The 13,808-nt window shown below is 41.6% G+C and overlaps 1 pseudogene; it reads left to right on the top strand.

Annotated features, from left to right (window-relative positions):
• Positions 1-346: 346 nt before the first annotated feature.
• Positions 347-7,537, top strand: LOC115175203 (putative acyl-coenzyme A thioesterase 6; annotated as a pseudogene).
• Positions 7,538-13,808: the final 6,271 nt, after the last annotated feature.

The raw sequence follows: 13,808 nt of genomic DNA, 5'->3' as shown, positions 1-13,808 counted from the left end.
AAACAAACAGAACACATTGACTTGTCTAGAGAAAATACATACTGATAGTCTCTGATTTGAGTCTTCGGTTGCCTAGGTAATAGCTCCACCTTCATTTATAGGCTTGCCATTTAGGCCAGCGTTTCCCAACTACCAGAGTGCTTTTGTACCAAGGCTTCTGCAACTTGGTATATCTGTAGACTTGAAGGATAGGCTGTAAACCGGAATATACTTTCAGACAGTCTCTCCAGGATGTCGGACTTCTCACCCGGACTGTGGAGTAGTGTTCCACTTTCTCTGTATGCTTAATTTGTTCCCTCAAGAACAAGATCTGTGTCGTAAGAAAAGCGAGGAATTTCAAATTGGGATGGCCAAGGATGTAAACGTTGGGATGAGGTACTCTCTGAGTGTATGCTGCTAATGGGTAGATGTCTGCCAATTGCATTTTGCTCAAGGACTGTAACCTTCCCTACGGATTCCAGTTGGAAACCACCACGGGGCTCATTGTACCAAGCATTCTGACACTTGACAATAAAAGCAAGTTTGCCATGAACATTAAAGTATTTTCTACAAAGTCCGGTAGTACTTCAGTGGATCCGACCATTGCAGGAAATTGTGTTTGCCAACTGAACACGTCTCATCTGAAAATATGCTTCGTACTACTTCCTTTATGTCGTCCTTTTAACTCTTCTAGCTTTGTGACAGAGAGGGCAGGTGTGACATCTGTGACTTACAGATGCTTAGCTGCAAGAAAACTGTTGGTCTGTCGAACAATTCGCTTAAAAAAAAGCTGTGTTTAGCTTTGAAGCGCATAGTCCACAAGGGGTAAAAATGTATCAGTTGTCTGTAGTGTTCAATGAAATGATGCTTCGGGATACGTCTTTCCTGAGGGAAAACCTCCAAGAAGCTATGCATGTGCTCAGATATATTGGTGTCAAGGTACCAAATGGTCTCCTCTCTGTGTGAAGTGAAGTTCAATATCTTTGAGGTCCAATTTTACCTGCCATGATGGTTCACCTGAAGGTATTTTTGTTCAGATTATGAATGGAAGCAGACGCAATAAGCCCCATTTTTTTTTTTTCATGAGCATTTCCTCCACAAGTAGAAAAGTTCAGTGGAACTGATTGTGGGAAGTCACTTTTATCAACTGTTTGATGTAGATGAAAACATTTTAAGCGCAATGTCAACTCTCAGTTTTTCAGTTAACGCACACTGCTTTTTTCACACCATAACGTTGTGTTTAAGAGTGATTTTTTTTCTTCCCGAAGCTGGTTGAACATGTTCAGAATGTTGCTGTTTTCTTCTGGGTTGGAATGTTCCAGTTCTTTCTTCCTTTTCCTGGAGCTCAGAAAGCTACACCAAACAGATAAACAAATCCTTCCTCCTCTAATTGTGCAAGGTCCTTTTAAAAATGGCTCTAGCACCTTCCCATATCCCTTCACATCAACAGCCTTGCAGAGAATGGCTAAGTGATTAGATGTCAGTGTAGACCTAAACTGTGAGGTCACATTCACCAACACTCAATAGACTGCTGTGATTTGGTGCTTTTTGCAGGATGTTCGAAGAGGATTAAACACTTATTATTATTACCTTTATTTAACTAGGCAAGTCAGTTAAGAACAAATTCTTATTTACAATGACAGCCTACCCAGGTGACACTGGGCAAATGTCTGCCACCCTATGGGACTCCCAATCACAGCCAGATGTGATGCAGCCTGGGTACTGCAGTGACGCCTCTTGCACTGAGAAACAGTGTCTTAGACCACTGCGCCACTCGGGAGCCGCAAAGTCATCAACGTGAGAAGTAAAGAAAGGGTTAGTTCATCTCCTGATAAACACTTGTTTTCTTTGAAATGTGTTGCCATCATAAAATTACTTGCACAGAGACACACCCGTATGCCTACTTTGAGAACCTTTTTATTAAAGCTTTCTCCTGAAAAATCCTTATTGCTTACGGCTTTTAACAACGACTGTAGAACAGGAACATACCGGAAGCTTCTTCATTTCTTTGCATCAAGTATATATATTCTACAGGCTCAACGACAGAATTTGTTTTATTTTTCATTCCTTTCTCTTGTATGGTGTGGCAAGGGGTCCATCCACCCCTCAAAACTGAGTTTATGGGTTTTGTTTCACAGACGTCTTTAACCAAATCTGAGATTATGGAATCATCAACAACACAGCCCCATTTCCTTAAACAGGAAGTAACAATGTCTGTTATGACTGGACCTGACACTGAGCATGATATGAACTGCAGCTCATCTACCACCTCATTGATACACTTGTTAGACACATTGTAAATACTCTCCAATTTCAGAAGAAGGTGGCCTTTCTTCTGCACAATTACATTTGGCTTCTAAAGTATCCTCACTCATCAATGACTACATTATTATCTTGGATATTTGACAGGTCAACATATTATTTTATAAGATTCCAGTTCTAAAATCCTCCACACTCTGAGGATTGTGTTTTCGGCTCCTATGAGATGCAAAGGTTCAATAAACATTAGTTCTAAACACACACGTTATATACAGGCCATTTCCAATTTCCATAAAATAGAAATGTTTGAAGTATCGTGTATTTGGACTGCACCGCACGTGGCAGATGCTACAGGACAGGTGGACCTGTGTTGCTCTACCCTCGCTGGGTCGCAGCTCTAGGGGAGTTGAACCCATGGACTTGTTTTGGCCCAATGACGCCCGAGTCTCCACACAGCAAACTGGTCATAAGAGATGTTTTGACCCCGATTCTGGTGGACATTGAGGTGTTCAGTACAGAGGGACAAGGAGCCGTACTGGTGAGAGTGGCCAATGAAAGAGCTTTACTAGGAGAAGGTGTACGGCGTTCACCAGTCAGAGGAGAGCGAATCAGAGGGACCCTTTTTACTCCTCCATGTAAGTAGTCAAGTCAAACTGTATTTAACTTTTTACTGCAGTGGGCTAAATCAGGGTCACACAGAGTGTTTCTTGGTAGTGTTAAATCTACATTGAAACTAAAGTAAACACCTCACACACATGGTTATGGGCTTTAAATAAAGAAGACACCTGTACCATGTCAGATGTAGAGTAGACATATTACATTTTGAGTTTGCATCCCAGTATTACACTTTATATTCATCACAAAAGACTGAAATATAACAAAACCGTTTGACATAGAAACATCTGATTTTCATCAGTAATTTTTTTTTTTTAAATTAATTATGAAAAATATCAATAACATTCCACCCATGAGGCAAAAGGGTGCGTGTTTGACTGCAGGAAAGGGCTACAGAGCATTACAGCAATGTCTAAATACACTTGATAGGGAACAGATCAAATGCAGATTAGCAGTCTGTATAGTCACATAGGAAAGTAAAGGTCAATGCATAGTCAACAAATGCATTTCTTCCCACTTACATTTGATAATGCCTCCATTAAGTTTGGTTAAATTGGGAGACTGTAAAAGACTTTGGTGACAAAATGTCTGTGTAAAAATGCCTTGATTATGCACAGACAAAATGTAATCTGTCAGACGAATCAATGTCCTTTGGGGAGGTTTTGATGACTCGATTATAAAAAAACAATCTGTGAACATGTGTTGAGTGAGCTACCCAATGTGCGTGCCAAGCTTTTCACACATTAAGTAATCTGTAATTTAAGGAAAAGATAAATAAAACAACAAGCTGACACAAACACACCGTTCCCAGGGTAGAAACCACATTAGCAAGGCGTAATCACAACATGTCAAGTCATCTTATGTTTGTTTTCCCACCCTTATGAACACAGGGATGGGCAGCTGTGGTCCTCAAGGCGCCGTAGTGTGTCCTTTGCTCGTTCAAACTATCAACTGATTTAGACCAGGGAAATCAAACGTGCCAAATCTGAGCAATCAGGAACAGTTATGGATCAATTAAGGATCAGGGAGTAGTGTAACACCAAGTCCTCATATTACCATGCCCTTGTTATAACCTGGTGGCAACAGAGCTGGGACGATAAACCGAAAATGGTCAACACTGACGGTACCAACCATTTATCAAATCAAATCAAATTGATTTATATTGGCCTTCTTACATCAGCTGATATCTCAAAGTGCTGTACAGAAACCCAGCCTAAAACCCCAAACAGCAAGCAATGCAGGTGTAGAAGCACGGTGGCTAGGAAAAACTCCCTAGAAAGGCCAAAACCTAGGAAGAAACCTAGAGAGGAACCAGGCTATGAGGGGTGGCCAGTCCTCTTCTGGCTGTGCCGGGTGGAGATTATAACAGCACATGGCCAAGATGTTAAAATGTTCATAAATGACCAGCATGGTCAAATAATAATAATCATAGTAGTTGTCGAGGGTGCAACAAGTCAGTAGCACAAGATTAAGTGTCAGTTGGCTTTTTCATAGCCGATCTTTGAGAGTATCTCTACCGCTCCTGCTGTCTCTAGAGAGTTGAAAACAGCAGGTATGGGACAGGTAGCACGTCCGGTGAACAGGTCAGGGTTCCAGCAGGTCTGGGACAGCAGGTCTGGGACAGGTAGCACGTCCGGTGAACAGGGTTCCATAGCTGCAGGCAGAACAGTTGGAACTGGAGCAGCAGCACGGCCAGGTGAACTGGGGACAGCAAGGAGTCATCAAGCCAGGTAGTCCTGAGGCATGGTCCTAGGGCTCAGGTTCTCCGAGAGAGAGAAAGAAAGAGAGAGAGAATTAGAGAGAGCATATTTAAATTCACACAGGACACCGGAAAAGACAAGAGAAATACCCCAGATGTGACAGACTGACCCTAGCCCCCCGACACATAAACTACTGCAGCATAAATACTGGAGGCTGAGACAGGAGGGGTCAGGAGACACTGTGGCCCCATCCGATGAAACCCCCGGACAGGGCCAAACAGGTAGGATGGACATTTATCATGGACATTTGACTGATATTGATAATCAGAATGAGTAGTCTACGCTAGAGAAATGTGAAGTTTGAAATTAAATAAGTCTGCTAATATTGGCTCCTGCCAACAGTACAATTGATAGTTCCGACATTATTATTATTATTATTATTAGTGGTAGTAGTAGTAGTAGTAGTAGTGGTAGTAGTAGTAGTGGTAGTAGTGGTAGTAGTGGTAGTAGTAGTAGTGGTAGTAGTGGTAGTAGTAGTAGTGGTAGTAGTAGTAGTGGTAGTAGTGGTAGCAGTGGTAGTGGTAGTAGTGGTAGTAGTAGTGGTAGTAGTGGTAGTAGTAGTAGTGGTAGTAGTGGTAGTAGTAGTAGTGGTAGTAGTGGTAGTAGTAGTAGTGGTAGTGGTAGTAGTAGTGGTAGTAGTAGTGGTAGTGGTGGTAGTAGTAGTAGTGGTAGTAGTGGTAGTTGTGGTAGTGGTGGTAGTAGTAGTGGTAGTAGTAGTGGTAGTGGTAGTAGTAGTGGTAGTAGTGGTAGTGGTAGTAGTGGTAGTGGTAGTAGTAGTGGTAGTGGTAGTAGTAGTGGTGGTAGTAGTAGTGGTAGTGGTGGTAGTAGTGGTAGTGGTGGTAGTGGTGGTAGTGGTACTAGTGGTAGTGGTGGTGGTAGTAGTGGTAGTAGTGGTAGTGGAGGTAGTAGTGGTAGTAGTGGTAGTAGTGGTAGTAGTAGTAGTGGTGGTAGTGGTGGTAGTAGTGGTAGTAGTGGTAGTGGTAGTAGTAGTGGTAGTAGTAGTGGTAGTAGTGGTAGTAGTGGTAGTGGTAGTAGTGGTAGTAGTGGTGGTAGTGGTGGTAGTAGTGGTAGTAGTGGTAGTGGTGGTAGTGGTGGTAGTGGTACTAGTGGTAGTGGTGGTGGTAGTAGTGGTAGTAGTGGTAGTAGAAGTAGTGGTAGTGGTAGTAGTAGTGGTAGTAGTGGTAGTAGTGGTAGTGGTGGTAGTAGTAGTAGTAGTGGTAGTGGTAGTAGTAGTGGTAGTAGTGGTAGTAGTGGTAGTAGTAGTGGTAGTAGTAGTAGTAGTGGTGGAAGTGGTACTAGTGGTAGTGGTGGTGGTAGTAGTGGTAGTAGTGGTAGTAGTGGTAGTGGTGGTAGTAGTGGTAGTAGTGGTAGTGGTGGTAGTGGTGGTAGTAGTGGTAGTAGTGGTAGTAGTGGTAGTAGTAGTAGTAGTAGTGGTAGTACTAGTAGTGGTAGTGGTAGTAGTGGTAGTGGTGATAGGGGATTTGATGATAGTGGATTTTTTGACAATGCTCCACGCTGTCAGGACCCACAAATTTGAAAGCGGGAAAAATCCATATATTAGCCGCGTCATTGTTTAAGCCGCGAAGTTCAAAGCGTGGGAAAAAAGTTGCGGCTTATAGTCCGGAATTTACGGTAAACTTATTGCGATATGGACTTTGGTCTATATCCACCAGATCTAGATTGTAACAGACATTATTACACCCAGTATCCATATCCCCCTTCCCTACTCTCTCCCAGGGCCAGGTCCATTCCCAGGAGTGTTGGACCTGCCTGTGATGATTAACGGGCTGTCAGAGCCTGCCTCCTGGCTAACCATGGCTTCGTGTTTCTGACTGTTGTTCTGTTTGACTATAAGGATCTGCCTAAGCAGGTCACACACTTTGACCTGGAATAGTTTGAGGAAGCTGTGGAGTTCCTCAGGGGGAGACCAGAGGTAAGTGTTTCAGAGAAATGTCCTGTCTCTGAAACCAGCCCCAATCCCCAAACCTTTCCTGTCACATTGTCAGACGTATGGCATCTCGGGTCGGACCGTCGGGGATACGATACCCTTCATATAGCTCTGAAGAGATTTAGTTAATTCAAGCGATGTGGTTGATTCTCACCAGGATCTTTTCAGGGGGCTATAGGTGGGCTTCCATTTTTATAATATTGCTTATGTAATCCTTTCAGATCTATGAGAAGTGTCAAAGGATACTGAGTAGAGGTTGATTTTGGACTGAGCAAATTACTCCAATGGTAGAGAAAGCTCTTGTCCTCATGACTGTTTCTTTCATGTCCGTATACAGTTCCATGGTCCTGGTATAGGTGTACTATCTATATCCAAGAGTGGAGACTTATCCCTCTCTATGGCATCTCATCTACTGGGCATCTCAGCTACCATCTCCATTAATGTCTATAACTCCAATGCTTGGCTTCCCCTGCACTACAAAGGTACTGTCATCATACCTCCTCTGTTACCTGATATGGGCAAGATAACCCTCACACCCTCAGGGCACCTGGATTGCTGTGAGGCTATGACGAGGGAGGGGAACCAGGGTTCCGTGATCCCAATAGAACGTTCCAGTTCTAGGTTCCTCTTCGCCGTCTCGGAGGACGACAGGAACTGGAACAGTTGTCTCTTCGCCCAGCAGACCGCCGCCCGGCTGAGGCGTCATGGGAAAGAGAACTTTGAGGTTGTGACGTACCTCAGGGGCGGGTCATTTCCGGGAGGTGCCCTACATGCCCCACTGCCCGTCTGGCTTCCACTCTGCGTTGGGTAAAGTGATGGTGTTTGGAGGAGAGGTTAAAGCCCACCACGAGGCTCAGCTGGACCTGTGGAGGAGGGTCCAGGAGTTCTTCAGGAAACACCTGAAGGACAGCAACAACACTGGCCAGAAATCTATGTTATAAACTAAAGGGGAAGACACACAGGGATGGACTTGGGCCTGTCTGGACTAAAGATAAGAATATGTTTCTAAACACATATACATTCATGTGGATGCTACCATGATTACGGATAATCCTGAATGAATAATGATGAGTGAAAAAGTTCTTATTTTCAATAAAAGTGACTCCAAAATAACACAATACATTAATTACCATTCACTTCTATTGGGCACAAAACAATCTGAAACACAACCTAAACAAACAGCAAATGCATCCAAAAAATGTGTAGTCATTGTGCACTAGGAATATGGGACCAAATATGTAACTCTTTACTACTTTTTAATACACATAAGTGAATTTGTCCCAATACCTTTTGGTCCGCTAAAATGGGGGGACTAGGTACAAAAAGTCCTGTAATTTCTAAACGGTTCACCCGATATGTGTGAAAATACCCTAAAATTAAATCTGACAGTCAAATTGCACTTTAACGTGGTATCAATTCAAATCCAAAGTTTTGGAGTACAGAGCCAAAACAACAAATGTGTCGCTGTCCCAATACTGTTGGCACTCACTGTACAGTATGTGTTGTGTTTTATAGCCAGGCTGTAGGCTATGATACATTTTTTATTTTTACCTTTTATTTAACTAGGCAAGTCAGTTAAGAACAAATTCTTATTTACAATGACAGCCTAGGAACAGTGGGTTAACTGCCTTGTTCAGGGGGAAGAACAACAGATTTTTACCTTGTCAGCTTGGGGATTTGATCTTGCAACCTTTCGGTTACAAGTCCAACACTCTAACCACTAGGCTACGCTGCCATCCAGAAATAAAGAGAGGAGCACACTCTATATAAACTCACAGTCATTTCTTAGATGACGTCACAGTGTCTTCATCAGGGTGTAACACATACAGCGGAACAGTGTGAATGTGCCTATGCTCTGTGCTTTCTCTTCAGAAAGCTACAATACAACAGAAAAGGTAAGATTGTGTTTTTTTTGCTAAAGAGAAACTGTAACTGTTTAGAATCACCCACATGCAGTCCACCTGCTATCAACGAAGACGCACAAAAATCACAAAGTTACACAATGTGACATTGATTCGATCCATAGACATAAATCAATAGAGCGATGTATCTCTGTCAATGAGATAATTCAATATGTATTTTCTTTTCACAATATTTCCATTAGATTTAAAACACTTTAATATTAAGTGACAGGAAACGTTGAGAGAGGAAATGTCCACCTTCTTTTGAACTAGCACTCACACTTGTCTTTTGTTACCAGCATTGACTTTGCTGATAGATATTATTAAGTAAGTAAACATTTAAATGTTTATTAAGTAAACATTTACTTACTATGACTGTGAAATGTGGTTGTGATGGATGCACTAACTGTAAGTCGCTCTGGATAAGAGCATATGCTACTGAACAAAATTATAAACGCAACATGCAAAAATTTCAAAGATTTTACTGAGTTACAGTTCATATAAGTAAATCAGTCAATTTAAATAAATAAATTAGGCCCTAAATCTATGGATTTCACATGACCAGGCAAGGGCGCAGCAATGGATGGGCCTGAGAGGGCATAGGCCCACCCACAGGAGATCCAGGCCCAGTGAATTTAGAATGAGTTTTTCACCACAAAAGGGCTTTCATTACAGACAGAAATACTCCTCAGCAACCCCTCAGACGATCCCACAAGTGAAAAACCCGGATGTGGAGGTCCTGGGCAGGCATGGTTACACGTGAGCTGAGGTTGTGAGACCGGTTGGACGTACTGCCAAATTCTCTAAAAGGACGTTGGAGGCGGCCTATGGTAGAGAAATTCAATTATCTGGCAACAGCTCTGGTGGACATTCCTGCAGTCAGGATGCCAAGTGCACACTTCCTTAGAACTTGAGACATCAGGGGTATTGTGTGACAAAACTGCACATTTTAGAGTGGCCTTTTATTGTCCCCAGCACAAGGTGCATCTGTGTAATGATCATGCTGTTTAATCAGCTTCTTGATATGCCATACCTGTCAGGTGGATGGATTATCTTGGCAAAGGAGAAATGCTTACTAACGGGGATGTAAACAAATTTGTGCACAAAATTTGAGATAAATACGCTTTTTGTGCATATGGAAAATTTGCGATATTTTATTTCAGCTCATGAAACATGGAACCAACACTTTACATGTTGCATTTATATTTTTGTTCAGTGTGTAGTGCATTTGGAAATTATTCAGACCCTTCACTTTTGCCACATTTTGTTACGTTACAGCCTTATTCTAAAATGAATTCAATACTTTTTTATTCCCTCATCAATCTACGCACAATACCCCATAATTACAAAGCAAAAGCAGGTTTTTAGATATGTTTGTCACGCCCTGACCAGGTGAACTCTGCTATTTTGGTCAGGGTGTGGCATTTCTATGGTTTATTTTCTATGTTTTGGTTATAGCCTTTCTTTGTGTTTTATTTCTATGTTGGGCTCGGGGTGATTTCCCAATCAGACAGCTGTCGCTTGTGAAGTCTGATTGGGAATCACATTTAAGTTCCTTTTCCCCTACGATGTTTGTGGGTTGTTGTCTCTTTGTTTTGAGCACGTAACGTATCGACAGTTTTCTTGATTTTGTGTACATGTTTAATTCCAGTGTGTTCAATAAACATGTGTTCGCTCCCAGCTGCGTTTTGGTCCGCTTCTTCGTCACCAGGCGACGATCGTTACAATGTTTTTCAAATGTTGATTTTATTGTATTTTTTAAACTGAACACTTTTACAATAAGTATTTTGTTGAAGCACCTATTACAGTAATTACAGCCTTGGGTATGACGCTACAAGCTTGGCACAACTGTATTTGGGGACTTTCTCCCATTCTCTGCAGATCTTCCAATCTCTGCAGATTTTATTCCAGTTACTAATAAGTATGCACCTATTAAGAAAATGACTGTAAAAACTGTTAAATCCCTGTGGATGGATGAGGAATTGAAAAATTGTGTTGTTGAGAGGAATGAGGCAAAAGGAATGGCAAATAAGTCTGGCTGCACAAACGATTGGCAAACGTATTGAACATTTTGAAATCATGTGACTAAATTGAATAAAAAGAACTACACTATGAAACAAAGATAAAGGACATAAAGAATGATAGTACAAAACGTTGGAGCACCTTAAATAAAATGTTGGGGAAAAAAAGCAAACTCGGCTCCATCATTCATTGAATCAGATGACTCATTCATCACAAAACCCACTGATATTACCAACTACTTTAATGACTTTTTCATTGGCAAGATTAGCAAACTTATGCATGACATGCCAGCAACAAACGCTGACACTACACATCCAAGTATATCTGATCAAATTATGAAACACAAGCATTGTAATTTTGAATTCTGTAAAGTGAGTGTGGAAGAGGTGAAATAATTATTGTTGTCTGTTAACAATAACAAGCCACTGGGATCTGACAACTTCGATGGAAAATAACTGAGGATAATAGCGGACGATATTGCCACTGCTGTTTGCCATATTTTCAATTTCAGCCTACTATAAAGTGTGGGCCCTCAGTCCTGGAGGGAAGCAAAAGTTATTCCGCTACCTAAGAATAGTAAAGCCCCCTTTTCCTGGCTCAAATAGCCAACCAATCAGCCTGTTACCAACCCTTAGTAAACTTTTGGGATTTTTTTGTTGACCAGATACAATGCTATTTTACAGTAAACAAATTGACAACAAACTTTCAGCATGCTTATAGGGAAGGACATTCAACAAGCACAGCACTTATACAAATGACTGATGATTGGCTGAGAGAAATTGATGATACAAATATTTTTGGGTCTGTTTTGTTAGACTTTAGTGCAGCTTTTGACATTATCGATCATAGTCAGCTGATGGAAAAACATATGTTTTATGGCTTTACACCCCTTTCTATATTGTGGATAAAGAGTTACCTGTCTAACAGAACACAGAGGGTGTTCTTTAATGGAAGCCTCTCCAACATAATCCAGGTAGAATGAGGAATTCCCCAGGACAGCTCTCTAGGCACTTTACTTTTTCAATCTTTACAAATGCCAGTGTGTTTCTGTATGAGGATGACGAAACAATATACATGTCAGCTACTACAGAGATTGAAATGACTGCAACACTTAACAAAGAGTTGCAGTTAGTTTCAGAGTGGGTGGCAAGTAATGTTAGTCCTAAATATTTAAAAAACTGAAAGCATTGTATTTGGGACAAAGTCCAAGCTGCATCCACCCGTGCCAAGTTTGACCTGACAAGACCGACTGTGTAACCTACACTTGTGTAGTAGGAAGCTCTGGTATCTATTTCAGGTCCAAAATAACAACTACAACATCAGGTGAGTACACTAGACTAATCTCCAAGTAACTCTGAATACAAGGCCTTCATACATTTGTTTTCTTTAATTAACATTGGGAATTCTGGGAGTCATTTTATGGCTCTGTCATTGAAACTTCTTCCGCACGACTTCCAGTGCTCCACCCCAAACTTATTTTAATCTAATCAATCTGGTCTAGCTAATGTAAAAATATTGTGGTAGTTATACATGCCGACCATTTTTAGGGCTAACTTGGTGCTGCTACTGCTAGACAAGTAAGGATTCAACACTGATGAAAGCATAATCTTTGCGCCATTGAGGCTACAACTCATAGGAAACCCCAGCCAGTTGACTACTTTGACTAGTGTTAAAATGGCGGAAGCATGGTGGAAGCCCTCAATGGCGCTGACCATGCTAAAAAAAAGGCCTTTTGGCCACTAGAAACCTCTATCCTTCTCTATGGTTGGACCAGAGCTATCTAGCTTGCTAACAAACTTGTGTGTGCACAGCGGCACCAGCATTAAAAACACGTCTTACATTTTTGTAGTTAATAAATCCAATGTGAAACGTGATAACTATACTATCCTTAACTAGCATTGAAAAAGTTAATGCATTCTTCTCTAATACATTTTTTTGTTGTTGCTTTTTCTGTGGGACTGAAAGAAAAATGCCCGGAATTTCAAATAACCGGTTCCTATGGTTTGAAAATAACGATTTTGTTCCGGAACAGTATAGATGACTTCAGTTCTGTTCCCTGAACCGGTTCCAACCCCTGACTGTTCAATACTATATTATGTAATACCCAAATACCATTCACTTGTATAATAGTAGTAATAATAATAGGCCTTCACCATAGCTCTTTTATCTGGGTCTTTTTGTTAAGGTGAAGTGGCACCTCACTAGCAAGGCCTTGTGAGTCATACAGTTGTTTTGAGAGATATTTCTATAATGATAATTCATAGGTCGTGTTTCATATTTCTTGTTCATTTGAAAGGGTTGTTGATCCATTCACGTTAGTCATTTACAGCGCATTCAGAAAGTATTCAGATCCTTTGACTTTTTCCACATAAGTTACATATAAGTTACAGCCTTATACTGAAATTAATTCAATAAAAAAATTGTCCTCATCAATCTACACACAATACCTGATAATGACAAAGCGAAAACAGGTTTTGGGAATTTTTTGCAAATGTATAATACATTTTTTTTTAAATAAACATATTCACATAAGTTCACATTCAGACCCTGGTGACCAAGAACCTGATGGTCACTTTGACAGATCTCCAGAGTTCCTCTGTGGAGATGGGAGAACCTTCCAGAAGCACAACCATCTCTGCAGCACTCCACCAATCAGGCCTTTATGGTAGAATGGCCAGACGGAAGCCAGTCCTCAGTATAAGGCTCATAGCACGCTTGGAGTTTGCCAAAAGGCACCTAAAGGAGACTCTGATCATGAGAAACAAGATTCTATGGTCTGATGAAACCAACATTGAACTCTTTGGCCTAAATGTCAAGCATCACGTCTGGAGGAAACATGGCACCATCTCTACGGTGAAGCATGGTGGTAGCAGTATCCTGCTATGGGGACATTGTTCAGCAGCAGGGACTGGCAGACTAGTCAGGATCGAGGGAAAGATGAACGGAACGAAGTACAAAGAGATCCTCGATGAAAACCTGCTCCAGAGCACTCAGGACCTCAGACTGGGGAGAAGGCTCACCTTCCAACAGGATAACGACCCTAAGCACACAGCCAAGACAACGCAGGTGTGGCTTCTGGACAAGTCTCTGAATGTCCTTGAGTGGCCCAGCCAGAGCCCGGACTTGAACCCGATCGAACATCTCTGGAGAGACCTGAAAATAGCTGTGCAGTGACGCTCCCCATCCAACCTGACAGAACTTGAGAGGATCTGCAGAGAAGAATGGGAGAAATTCCCCAAATACAGGCGTGCCAAGCTTGTAGTTTTCATACCCAAGAAGACTTGAGAGTTTATTCGCTGCCAAAGGTGCTTCAACAAAGTACTG

Source organism: Salmo trutta, chromosome 35 (genome assembly GCF_901001165.1).
Source record: "Salmo trutta chromosome 35, fSalTru1.1, whole genome shotgun sequence".
In the NCBI taxonomy this organism is placed as follows: Eukaryota; Metazoa; Chordata; class Actinopteri; order Salmoniformes; family Salmonidae; genus Salmo; species Salmo trutta.
This window is presented reverse-complemented; position numbering and strand designations above follow the sequence as displayed.